Raw genomic sequence first — 13797 nt, 5'->3', positions numbered from 1 at the left:
CTCGCTGGAATCAAATATTTCTTATACAATTTTTTTCATGCAGGATTTCCATATGAGAATCTGAAACCAGACCCTGTGCTGAAGAACTTGTTATTAAGCATGCCTGAGAGGAAAATTGTAAGATCATATGGATCCCTTCAAATTCTTTATATGATGATAACACATGATGAAGTCGTAGTTTTATTTGGAAATATATAAACATACTTCTCAACCTTTTGTAACTTTGTTGTGTAAAACAGATATTTACAAACAATGAAAAAGTTCATGTTGCAAAGGTCCTTAACAAGCTAGGGTTGGATGATTACTTTGAAGGCATAATATGCTTTGAGACACTTAACCCTCCTTCAGAAATTACTGAAAGCAATAATGACTTGGATATACCCACTGATAACTCTACAACCCGGAAGGCACCCATAATTTGTAAGCCCTCAAAAGAGGCCATGGAGCGGGCTCTTCACCCTTTTTCATGAAAATGAATTACATAATCCATTAGCAATCAATATACGTCTACATTAAGATTGACTCATCTAGGTAAAATAGAAATTTTATACCTAATCTCCCTTGGTACACACTAGCATCTGTGCTTTGGCCCAGTGTCAGGGCCTAGGGGTATCTATACATTTTCTAAAAATGGCCATCTTGGCTAAAATCTGGAGAGTTAATTCTCATTTTAATGTAAAAACTTGCCCCAGGGTGAATGCCTTATTGTCTTTTGAAAAGTTGTGCTACAGTGGTATTTTGACAAGAAAGAGATGCATGTTACTCTGATCATGTCACATATACTTCGCAATTACCCACCTTTCTCTGTACACAATCCTTCAACAAAGAGGATCTAGAAAGAGAATATTGTGTTCAGCAATAATTTCGTCCCAAAACATAAAGCTTAAGGTGTGTGCCAGATATGTTTAAACAAGGCATGCTTGTTAGTTTGATCACATCCCACATAATGCTCAATTATAGTTCTATTCCCAAATTATAGCCCCATTTCAGTAGAGACGAGCTACAAAGGGACTGTTGTACTGAATCATAATCTAGCCTTAAAACAATCTGGCAACCTGCAATTAGACATCACATACTTCAGCCATTTCTGGCTTGTGGCATACCATACAACATCCATTTTTCTTTACCGTATGCAAGTCATTTCAAAAGTGTTTATTGCAGGAATATAGCCACAGAAAAGCGTGTAGGCCTGCAAATTGTAGTGGTAAGACTATATCTTTCTAAATGGGATATGAGGCTTTTGTAAGCTCGTTTAATTGGTCCAATCTTTTCTTAATTTAATATTGGTGTTCACTGTCATCATCAGGTGTGAACTTCAGTCCGAACAAAGGAATCATATTTTTCCCTTGAAAGTATTCACAACATTAGAGAAGCCCTGCCTGAGATATGGGAAGAAAAAGATGTAGAGAGCACCAAAAATGTTGTGCGTTCAAGACTAGCAAGTGCAACTATTGAAACTGTTGTCACTGCATAATACATACCCTCATTGAATAAGGGAATGGTGGGCTCGACTAATCCCTTTGGAGCATTTGTCTCTGGTTAGAGGAAAATCCAATTATCTGTAATCTTTAAGTTTAAGATTTAAGTTTTAGCTAAACAGTTTTTGATAAAAGCAAAATTACAATAAATTCCTTTGATTTGACTTGCATTGTTTACGTTGTTTGGAATATACCATATATTGCTTTTGGTAAAAAACAGTGTCTTTCTTCACTCACTGGAATCAAATATTTCTTATACAATTTTTTTCATGGAGGATTTCCATATGAGAATCTTAAACCAGACCCTGTGCTGAAGAACTTGTTATTAGGCATGCCTGAGAGGAAAATTGTAAGATCATATGGATCCCTTCAAATTCTTTATATGATGATAGCACATGATGAAGTCCTAGGTTTTTTTGGAAATATATAAACATACTTCTAAACCTTTTGTAACTTTGTTGTGTAAAACAGATGTTTACAAACAATGAAAAAGTTCATGTTGCAAAGGTCCTTAACAAGCTAGGGTTGGACGATTACGGCCGAGGGGTATCTATACGTTTTGTAAAAATGGCCATCTTGGCTAAAATCTGGAGATTTAATTCTCATTTTAATGTAAAAACTTGCCCCACGGTGAATGCCTTATTGTCTTTAGAAAAGTTGTGCTACAGTGGTATTTTGACAAGAAAGAGATGCATGTTACTCCGATCATGTCACATATACTTCGCAATTACCCACTTCTCTCTGTACACAATCCTTCAACAAAGAGGATCTAGAAAGAGAATTTTGTGTTCAACAATAATTTCGTCCCAGAACATAAAGCTTAAGGTGTGTGCCAGATATGTTTAAACAAGGCATGCTTGTTAGTTTGATCACATCCCACATAATGCTCAATTATAGTTATGTTCCCAAATTATAGCCCCTTTTCAGTAGAGAGGAGCTACAAAGGGATTGTTTGTACTGAATCATAATCTAGCCTCAAAACAGTCTGGCAACCTGCAATTAGACATCACATACTTTAGCCATTTCTGGCTTGTGGCATACCATACAACATCCATTTTTCTTTACCGTACGCAGGTCATTTCTAAAGCGTCTATTGCAGGAGTTGCTATTAAATCTATTGTTTTTCCCTGCAGATTTTATTTGATGACAGTCACCGGAATATAGCCACAGGAAAGCGTGTAGGCCTGCAAACTGTATTGGTAAGACTATATCTTTCTAAATGGGATATGAGGCTTTTGTAAACTCATTTAATTGGTCCAATCTTTTCTTAATTTAATATTGTCATCATCAGGTGTGAACTTCAGTCCGAAAAAAGGAATCATATTTTTCCGTTGAAAGTATTCACAACATTAGAGAAGCCCTGCCTGAGATATGGGAAGAAAAAGATGTAGAGAGCACCAAAAATGTTGTGTGTTCAAGACTAGCAAGAGCAACTATTGAAACTGTTGTCACTGCATAATCCATACCCTCATTGAATAAGGGAATGGTGGACTTGACTAATCCCTTTGGAGCGTTTATCTCTGGTTAGAGGAAACTCCAATTATATGTAATCTTTAAGTTTAAGAGTTAAGTTTTAATTAAACGGTTTTTGATTTGACTTGCATTGTTTACGTTGTTTGGAATACCATATATTGCTTTTGGTAAAAAACAGTGTCTTTCTTCACTCACTGGAATCAAATATTTCTTATACAAATCTAACAATGGACATAGAGCATGTATATTTATACCTGTGTGTTGGAAATACCATTTTATACTTTAATGTTTATTATTTTTGTTTTATTATTATTACTTGAATTTCTTTTTAACAAGTGGTTGTGTTTCTTTTGGTTTCAGTGAAAGTATGGGCTCCAATGTTGGCTCTCTTATCATGGAGTATAATTCATCTTTGATAATTTTTCAATTATTAAATTAGGTTAGTCAATTGTTTAAACTATTAAATTTATTTCAAAAAAAAATTGTTACTTTATAGGTTAGACACTGGCTTGAAATATTAAACTTATTTCAAAATGTTTTTGTTACTTTATAGATAAGGCGTAGATTTCTTGGCTCTATGATGAAAATAATGAAGGGAAAATACATGTTAATCTGTTGCTTGTGCTTTTTGATGGAAGTTTGGTAATGCATGACTGAAAAATACATGGTGAGAGAAAAATACATATTATGCTAATTGAGGAATGTTTTTCGCTTGTCAAACTTATAGTATTGAATTTAACACACTAACACTTTACAACTATGAACTAACAATATTCATGATGAAAATAGCAATATGGAAGATTTATCTGCATAATGAAAAAGACAATATGGGAGATTCCAATCACGTTCCAAGACATTTTTTAAAATGTGGATGTGACAAAAAGTTGTTGTGGAAGGTGTTGTTTGTATATGGGAAATTTCTTGATCATTGTGTATAATCCTAATGTTGATAGATGTGTCTACTCACTGGTTCCAGTTAATGGGGCATTGATTTGAGCGTTCAATATATTTTTATTCTTTATCAAAGTATCCTTTTGTTGTATTTGTGTTCTTCAATTTATGCCTTACGGCGTTTCCTTTGCAACATTTGGTGCAAATGCTAGTTTAATTTTTAATTATAAATTCAAAATTTCTATTTAGTCATACGATTTCAATAATATATATAATATATAAATTTAAGTTATATATATATATATATATATATATATATATATATATATATATAAACATAGTTAATTGCCCATTTGAGTCTCTTTGAGATAAAAGTATTGGTCATCGGGCCTGATGAGGAATAAGCCATCGGGTCCAAAGTTTGTTGGCAATCGCTATTTTTAATTGGACCCGATTAGTTATGATTCAAACCCTTTTCGTTATATTAAGCTTGGGGGTAGTAAAAGACACATCAATCCTATAGTGACATTGACAAAGTTAAACTCCTCTTTATAAATGTGCACTCTTGGGAGAGTATGAAGAGAGGTGAGGGTTGATTAATAAAATATTTTTTTATTCTTATTTTTATTAAATTTTCTAACATTTGTTTTATTATATTCATTCATATTTAATCTCATATTTATTTTATGAATTTCATATTTTTATTAATTTTATTTTAATTATTAGTCAATTTTATTTTTAATTTATTAGATATTATTTAATTTTAATATTAAATTTTTAAAATTTAATTTATTATAATAATAATAATTGTAATTATCAATTTAAAATTAAGATTTTAATTTTGTATTTAATATAATAGTGATTTTCTTACCAGTTACAATGATTATTATAATAATATACTTTATGCAAGATAAATTTGAACATTTTGTTAATAAGATTCAAGCATACATTCTTTTTTGTAGAACATAAAAAGAAGTCATATGGTGAGGGAGGCACAAGGCGAAACCAATGGACATGGATAGTTTTTAAAATAGGGCTAAATCAAGCACCAATAGAACCAAATAAACAAATGCGTGTACCATGCATTTACACTTCATCTATGGAATCACACATGCAACCTGTTACCTGTAAAATCCTCCTGTTGAAGCTACTTTAAATAAACCTTCCTCATGTGTACTTCTCCTTTCTATATTTCCGTGTACTTCCTTTTCCTTTTGTTAAACACACATGGGCAACAAAGGAATCTAAAGGATAAAACATGAGAGTACAATTTTTATTAACAAGAGATATACATTTATAGTACCTTATGTGACCGTTGGGTTCGACATCCTAAGGTCTCTTGGACTACTTTGTCTATTCGGCTTCCACACTAACCCATTGAGGATTAGGTGTCCAAGATTCCCCCCTTAATCCAAAGGGTTATGTATGAGTCCAAGAAGAGAGATGTAATACAAAATGTGCAAAAATGCATGGTAGCGCTAGGCTGAATGTGCTCTCTGAAATGTTGGTATAAAGGGCTGTGGTTTAAGGATGACCATCAAAACTGGAACGCTTAGTGCAGTTCCTGGAACTCTTCCAAAACTGGCAAGAAGCTGAAGTCTTTTGCTAGAGGAAGTGCTCCTATTGTTTTGAAGAGGGAAACCTTCAAACATGAAAGGGAGGTCTAACCCCGCATAAAAGGGAGAACTTCAACCTGAGAAGGGAAGTCTCAACCTGTGATGGTTTAAGGATGACCAAAAACTTTGGAATGCTTAATGCAATTCTTGGAACTCTTCCAAAATTGGCAAAAGATGAATTCTTCTACTAGAGGAAGTGTTCTCAATTTCGTTCCTTGAATTCTTCCGAAACTAGCAAGAAGCTGAAGTCTTCTGCTAGAGGAAGTGTCCCAGATTACCAACTGAAGGCATGTTCATGGGCATCTTTGTCTCTGGCTACACCTCTGAAATTGGTGTGGTAGGTTGTGGCTCAGGCTCGCTTGATGTGACTTTGAGGCTTGTAGATGACCATCATTTCCCCCCATGTCAAATACAAGGTGAGATGTTGGAGAAAACTCAATTGCAAGACTGTTCAATACTCTGGAACAAGTTCTGACATGTGTTTGGAATATCTTCTTGGGTATTGATGCCCATTGCCAAGAAGTGATCCATCCAAGATGAATATTTGTTCTTGCAGGACGTTTTTTTCTGAAGCATCTATGTGAAGAATGGGTGGTTTTATGATAGTGCTTACATGGATGAAGATCAAAACAGTGATCTTTCAAATGGCCAACTCGGTCACATCATTGGAATTTTACAATCTGTTGTTGTTGCTGTTGCTGTGGAAGAGGGGCAAAATCTGGAACAACTGGATGTGAACTGTCATGAAGGAATCCAACACTCTGAAATTGAATGGCCTTTGAGTAGTCTGCAATATGAAAGGACAAGTCCTTTTCATATCGAAGACCAGTTATGTGATTGTTGTGGACAAGTTGTTCCCAAGGTCTGATGATGGGCTTCATAAGTGCAGATTGAGTTTCTGCATCTGCATGTACAACTGCTACTTTATTGGAGTCTATTTCAATCTTCTGAATAGAAATAGGTTCAGAATGATTCCTCTGTTTTAATTCGTCTTGCTGTAGCTGAGATTCGAGCTGCAAAAAATCAATTTTCTCTTGTGCATTTTGTAGACAGAGCTGAATGTTTGTGAGAGAAACTTTGCTGATTTTAATTTATCATGATTAGTAGACAATATCAGAGTTTTGAGGAACTCTAATGCTTCACTAATTTTGGCCATTTTTTCTTTACTGTCAGAATTACAGTTTAAAAGAACTGATCACAACTACTACTCAATGCAGAAAAGTAATACCCCCTCATAGTACACAACAATATCCTCTATAAATGTGCAGCATATGACCAGTGTGCAACCAGCAAGCACCAAAATAAGAGTTCACTCATGATTAGTACTATGTTTTGACAATACAACTAACTAATCTTTTCTCCACAAAAGATTATTTTTATTTGTCAAAACAATCACAGCCTTTATACAACCCACCAAACTCTTATGTAGCAGTCGAATCAAGGAATCAATGCACTATAATGAGTTTTAAATACAATGCCACACTGGGCAGGAACAACTGCAAACTTGCTTGGATCCTTCAAAGAGGCTAGAGCCCATCACATATTCATTCAATTGCTAAATCTGTTATGACCATATAGCCATGAAAAAATACCACTCGTTTTTTTTTTCAATACACATACCAATTCAACATTGTGTATTAAACATATACTAACATGTATTAAGTGCAATAGAATCCTCAAATATGAACCAATGTATAGGGATCTTACTGCTTCAACAAATTTGAATGGGGCATTTTGAATGGAGCCACATGAAGACTAGACTTATGCAGAGCATAAACCAACTCGCACAACCTTCAAAAACAACATTGTTACTTGGCCAACGAACTGTATTAGTTCACCAACGATTTGCATGTCATTTGGACCGAGCATATATGGTCATGAACTTCAAAAAGACTCAACACACAAAATTGTACCATACAGTTTTCAGTTTATCCCAATTGTATGCAACGCTAAAACTAATAGTTGTTGAGTCACGCCTTCTGAGCAATATCATCCATGTTGGGTTGCTTCAATGTTTCATTTGAGTTTTTCATGCACAGGTGGCAAGTGATATCATGAATAATCGTTGTTGTTTTGGCTCGGAAACTCAAAGAAATCTGATGTGGCATGTTAGACACACATGGAGAACACTGAAGATGAAGGGCCAACAAACATCAAACTTGTCTCTGCTACACACACAGAGATTTGACGGGCTCGTGAATCTCTCCAGCAAAATGTTGGATATAAATCAGATTAATCTGCAGCAAAACTTTGATTTAAAATGAACACTTGAGTGAAGTGCCTTCTATGAGTCTGTTGCGCTGAGTGTGGAGCTGAATTCAGTGTCTAATGAAGGAGATTTATAGAACAAAGAAGCAAAGAAGAGAAATCTTTCCAAGAAATGGTCTGTGGCCTTCGGAGCTATCGCCTTAACTGTACATCACATCTGGTCATGGCTATTGGATAGTATTTCGATGGCCTAGTGTCATTCTCACTCAGCCCAATGGTCCAAGGTTCGAACCAAAGAGAGGCACACTGCAACACAGTTCTTCTACACCTTACAGCATAAAATCTAAGAAAACTCCAAAAGCTTCTTTCAATACACTGCTATACATAAATCACTGACTCAACCCAAACCCATAACGAGTAATACATCAGCACATATATCATTTATTACAAGTGCACACAGGGATGGAGGCACAGGATATACGATAGAGGCCACAAATCAAACTCAACAGCTCTCATGTAACAGAAATTTTAACAACCCAGAAGTTACCAACGACTGCGCTTCCCATTTAAGTTGTTCGATCAATACCCAAGACTGTATAGGAGTAATGTAAATATACGGTAGTGTAAAGGAATAGGGGCAGCGTTCAAAACTTCCACTGCACCACTCTATTGTGAAGTTAGATTGAAAATCTCCTTATCTCTTTCTCTTAAAGGAAGTCGAAGAGTTTGCAGAACGGTTGGAGACCACGTCGCTATGACACCTTCAACACAGTTTAGTTCTCCTCTCCAGATGTTGATCTCTGTTCGTAAATGGCTCCACATAGCAGGATAGCAATGAATGGTTCAGTTTTATGTTGTTGTACCTCCAAACGCATCAGCAATCGTAAGGAATGGCTCGCGGAATTCAACGCATTTCATATTTCTTCTTAATATATTATATACCCATCTTATATGTGTTTAGTCAATGCCAAAACAGAAATATGACCATGGACTCGTGGATTGAGCACGCGGCTTCAGATTTTGATAGTAGCATTCAGGAAATTATTAAAAAACAGCCTTGTTCCTTGTTCCTGTGTGGAGGCACCAGATACGAATCCCAAATCGGTGACCAGAATCCTTGAACCAGACTTGGCTGCCGCTGGACTCTGAGGTCGAAGGCAGTAAAACTATAACCCGTTACACTTCTAAGCGCAAAGGCGGAATTTTAAATAGAGTGGTTCATCAGGAAGCTCAGAGGTCTTAGTGGGTACTAAGCCCGCCACCCATTAAGGTGAAACCCTTAAGAAAGAAAGGAATTCTCTTATTTAACAAATATAACCTTCAAAACAAATGGTGATAGCATGCCTTTAAAGATAAACAAAGAGTCCAAAATGGGCCGAGGCCATATAATAGACAGGACTGTAATCTTCTCCAACCAGAAGATTGCTTACCCGACTGCTGCCGTAGCGTAGCTATGGAGGATCGCCTTCTTCTCTGTAGCAGGTGCTAAATTAAGCGTTTGCTATTCAAGCTAACAACTTCTTTTTTCAGGTCTAGCAGAAGTCAGAAAATTAGTCCGGTGGATCAATTTAATTATGGATTTGACACCGAGATTATCATGCAGAGAGAAACAACGTAAAAATAATTCAACCGAGTTTATGAAACAACGTTGTCAGTCAGAGATAGCATTACCAGCAAAAACGTACACAGTGACAGAGATGTCAGTCAGTGGAGGCAATAGATTTCTGGTAGACAATGAATTAATGGACATTACAGGTAATGGGCAGAAATGGCAGGTATGAGTACGGAGCGTTTTTAATGCACACAGTAAAATGCTTTATAAGGTGGCAATTCTGATCAACTCTAATTAGGAGAAAGGAAAAACTGACATATATATAGAGACCACAAAACAAGTGGCTCAAATTGGAGCAGGACCAGCAATCACCCGCTCTGATCCCATGTTAAACACACGTGGGCAACAAAGGAATCTAAAGGATAAAACATGAGAGTACAATTTTTATTAACAAGAGATATACATTTAGAGTACATTATGTGACCGTTGGGTTCCACATCCCAAGGTCTCTTGGACTGCTTTGTCTATTCGGCTTCCACACTAACCCATTGAGGATTAGGTGTCCAACACCTTCCTTTCTCCTATGCGAGAGTGCTCCAAGAATGCTCTAAGTGTGCAATAGTGAATAAGAGTTGAAACTAGAACTGACAAAAATTGTGGACTGATCCTCATAAGCCTTTCTATAATTGAGGCCTCTATTTTCTTCATTTTTCATTCAATTTCCCTCCTCATGCAAATTTGTAACCCTTCATCTCTCTTTTCTCATATTTTCCTTTATTTTCATAAATAAATGCCAGTTAATGCCCTTGCCTTTATCAATTTCCTTAACCATAATCACCAAGGGATGCCCATTATAGTGCTTGCCCACCATTCAGTTTGGAATACGTGTCTCTTGACCTTGGTCTTATTTTTCCTATATTATCCTTTATTGCATGAAATTTTAACCTGAGATTGTTATACTATTCAACAAGTATATTTCTACATCAGTAAATAACCCTACAATACTTGATAGCCAAAATCAAATCCTTTCATTAAAACATTTTTGCAACACTAGTATTGTCATTAAATCAATAAAATTGGCTTCCTCACAATACTAAGTTGTGAACTCAGCAGTTTATTGAATCTCAATATTAATATCAAACCCTATCAAGTAAATAGCTCATAAAGAAAAGAAACAGAAACATTAGATTCCTTGGTCTTCTAGTAAATATATTACCAATCTATTTTTAACTGAAAAAACTCTAAACACATCCTCAGGAAGCCCTGTCAAACTCATTACAACCCTCAAATTAAATCACAAACCCTAATTTCATTATGAATATAAAAACAAACAAGCTTGGCAATCTTGTATCAGTAGTGCAAATTCAGATAACAAAATATATAGATATCTCACTTAGCAATAGAAATATTATCATCAACATAACCTAATCACTCTTTATCTTGACCCTTTTGTCATTAGCCACATAATCAATCATCATAGCACATATTGCTTAACATACCCTCCATCATCAATATTGATGCATCCCTTGGAAACAAATTTTTCATCCTTGTGTATACTAGCTCCATACACTCCATCCTTGTGTATTCATCATAGCACATATCGCTTAACATACATTAAATCATCAATATTCATGCAGCCCTTGGAAACGATTTTTTCATCCTTGCATATACTAGCTCCACAAACTCCATCTTTAAACCATCAACCTTATTATGAAATTAGTATACTTGAAAACAAAATTAATAAACCACTCTATCATGATTAGCAGCATAGCAGCTAAATCAAGCAGTAGTTAGAAACTTATGGTGTAATTTTGCTCAATTGTTAATCAAATTTTCATTCCACCCAACCACACTAATCTCAACACAAATACATGAAACTCTTCTCTAAATGATAATCGACCCTACAATAAAGGCAGTTAGTGATTTGTGTGAAAATCTTCAACCCTGCCACCAATGGCTACGTTCTCTCATTTTAATTTTCTATGTTGCAGCAAATCTGGCACTTAAGTCATTAGTGAGAATCTTCAAGTTATGGAAATCAATCATCCATACAGTGAACAAAATGCAATGATCATTTTAAGAAATATTTAGGCCTAGAAATATTCTCCAACCCTTTAATGGTCTTCTAAATACTTACCATATTAAACTATTCTAATTGCCATTCTTAGACCATCACATTTACCAAGTCAATTGCATTTCATTGTATTGGAAACATGCCCACATCGCACTGTGATATTTGATCGATCAACAAGTTCGAAAAAATATTTTAACATTCCAAAGGAGAGTCAACATGCAAGGTCACACAAACTTAGAACTACTCATTGTATGATTGATTGATCATAGGATAGATCAATTCATGATCTCTCCTCATAGCACATGGTCTTACCCACAGAATGCAATTTACCTTGATTGCAGATTCGTTCTCTAAGTCACACACTGACGCTAATAATAATCACATATCAGAACATAACTTTGTTACTTTGGGTTAACCCTATACTAGATAACATTGTACTAGAGTTAAATCATATCATTAGTATACTCGACATGCAACGAAAAAATCAACACCTGAATAACCAATCAATTTACTGCATACTAGTCAGACCATCGCAAACATGATTACATAGACCCTTTCTCATGATCAAAAGAGTAGATAATTCCAAGACTAGATCATATAATAAAACTCTTTACTTTGATCGAACAATACAATAAGTACTCATGCGATCATACTCTAGTAATTGTTAAACCCCCATATCAAAATGAAAGCAGACTCATCGACCCACATATGTACCAAAACAAGAGTACAAAAAGAAGAAAATGGAAAGAGATCTACCTAGATCGCTCCATCGATTCACTCCATTGCACCAAATCGAAACATTGGTCACCAACAATACACTCTCCTCACTAGATCATCTATACCATATTCTAGAACACACCTTTGGTAAAAAATACAACGATGTGACCACTTCAAAACAGAGGAAACGAATTAATTACACCAGATAAGTGATTAAACGATTATAAGAGACCAAGCATCAGAGTACAATATAAGAAAACATGTTAATAATCTAATTTCCCTTAGAACTGAGTGCCCTTCAATGCCAGAATAGAAATACACTCAAATATGTCTTCATCGCACTAGAGCTACACAACTACCATTAGATTTAGTCTTGCTACCATATACCTTATGACTTTCTAACTAGCACAATTGACCATTACAACTTTTAGATCCACACCATTAAACAATGTACTTAGTAGCCTCCATCGCTCCTCATCGCATTTCCACACAAGATCATAAATCACGCTAATTGGAAGCTTCACACATATAGATCAATCATAGTCATGAGTTGTGTCCACGAGTGATGATAAGTGGCAAATTTGGCATTTCTATTTATAGGATTTAAGCCTTAGACCAACTTAAGGCTGACCCAAAATACAATGACCATTTACAATCGAGAAGTTCAATGGTATTTGAAAGCCCATAGGGTCAACAAAGAGTTTTTTTTTTTTTTTATCAATAAAGACTAAATCTATTAAGTAAAATATAGTACAATCAGGAGAAACAAGACACCGGCAGACCGGAAATGATGGATCCATCAACCTCGGTCCCGGAGGAAAGATTCAATTTCAGAGCTACATCAAATAATTAGAGAGCAAAGACTGACTAACAGACTTTTACCCCAGAGGGTCAGAAACTACAACACAATGTTTTTTCCCTTTCTTTTTGTTGACTTTTGTCCAGCCATCATGGGGAGAATGAGCTAGAACAACTTGAAGATTGGAATTCTCTATCTCCGAGAGCTCCCTTTCCGATTCAGAGGAGGAAGTCTCATGGGCGCGTTTCTGGGAGATTGCTGTGACATGGGTGTGCTCCATAGTATCCGTGGGCGGAACCATCGGCTGAGGCGCTTGGTCCGGTTCTGAATCGCTTTCCTCATCCTCCATACTTGGCGAGCTAGAGCTCCCAGCTGGCGGTGGTGGACAGGGAGCCCAACGCTTGGGTTTGGATTTTGCGAATATGCCCTTTTTCGTTCTTGCTGTCAGCGATGGGCAGGAGTTCTGCAGGTGCCCTGTTAGGTGGCAATGTCGGCATCGGAAGGCAGTGTTTTCGTAATCTAGAAACTGGGTCCAAATAGAGTCATTGATCTTGAGATTGATTTGCTCTGGCAATCCCTTGCTTAAATCTAGCTCCACACATACTCTAGCATATGTATAGAGACCTTGATGTTCCCTCTTGTAATCTCCCATTAAAAAGCCACCCAAGGTGTTGCCTGTTTGCCTGTATACTTCTGTACGCCACAGGTGTATTGGGAGATTTGGAAGTCTGATCCATACAGGGGCTTTAGTGATGACTGCAGAAGCTGGGTCAAAGTCTGGGAACCATGGAGTTAGGAAGAGGCCTGCTGAACCCATGAACCAAGGGCCTTCTTCTAAGGCGTTTTCGTAGTGCTCGAGGTTATCGAACAACACTATAAAATATCCCTTTGCACAGAAATAAACCTTGCAACAGTCAGTCCAGTTGTCATTGATCCAGTCATAAAGATCCTTTGAGCGTGGCCAGAGCCCATTGAATCTGCAGATGATG

The sequence above is a fragment of the Pinus tabuliformis genome, chromosome 9, assembly GCF_031772625.1.
Source record: "Pinus tabuliformis cultivar Carrire ecotype Pingquan chromosome 9, CPIR1, whole genome shotgun sequence".
Classification (NCBI taxonomy): Eukaryota; Viridiplantae; Streptophyta; class Pinopsida; order Pinales; family Pinaceae; genus Pinus; species Pinus tabuliformis.
This window is presented reverse-complemented; position numbering follows the sequence as displayed.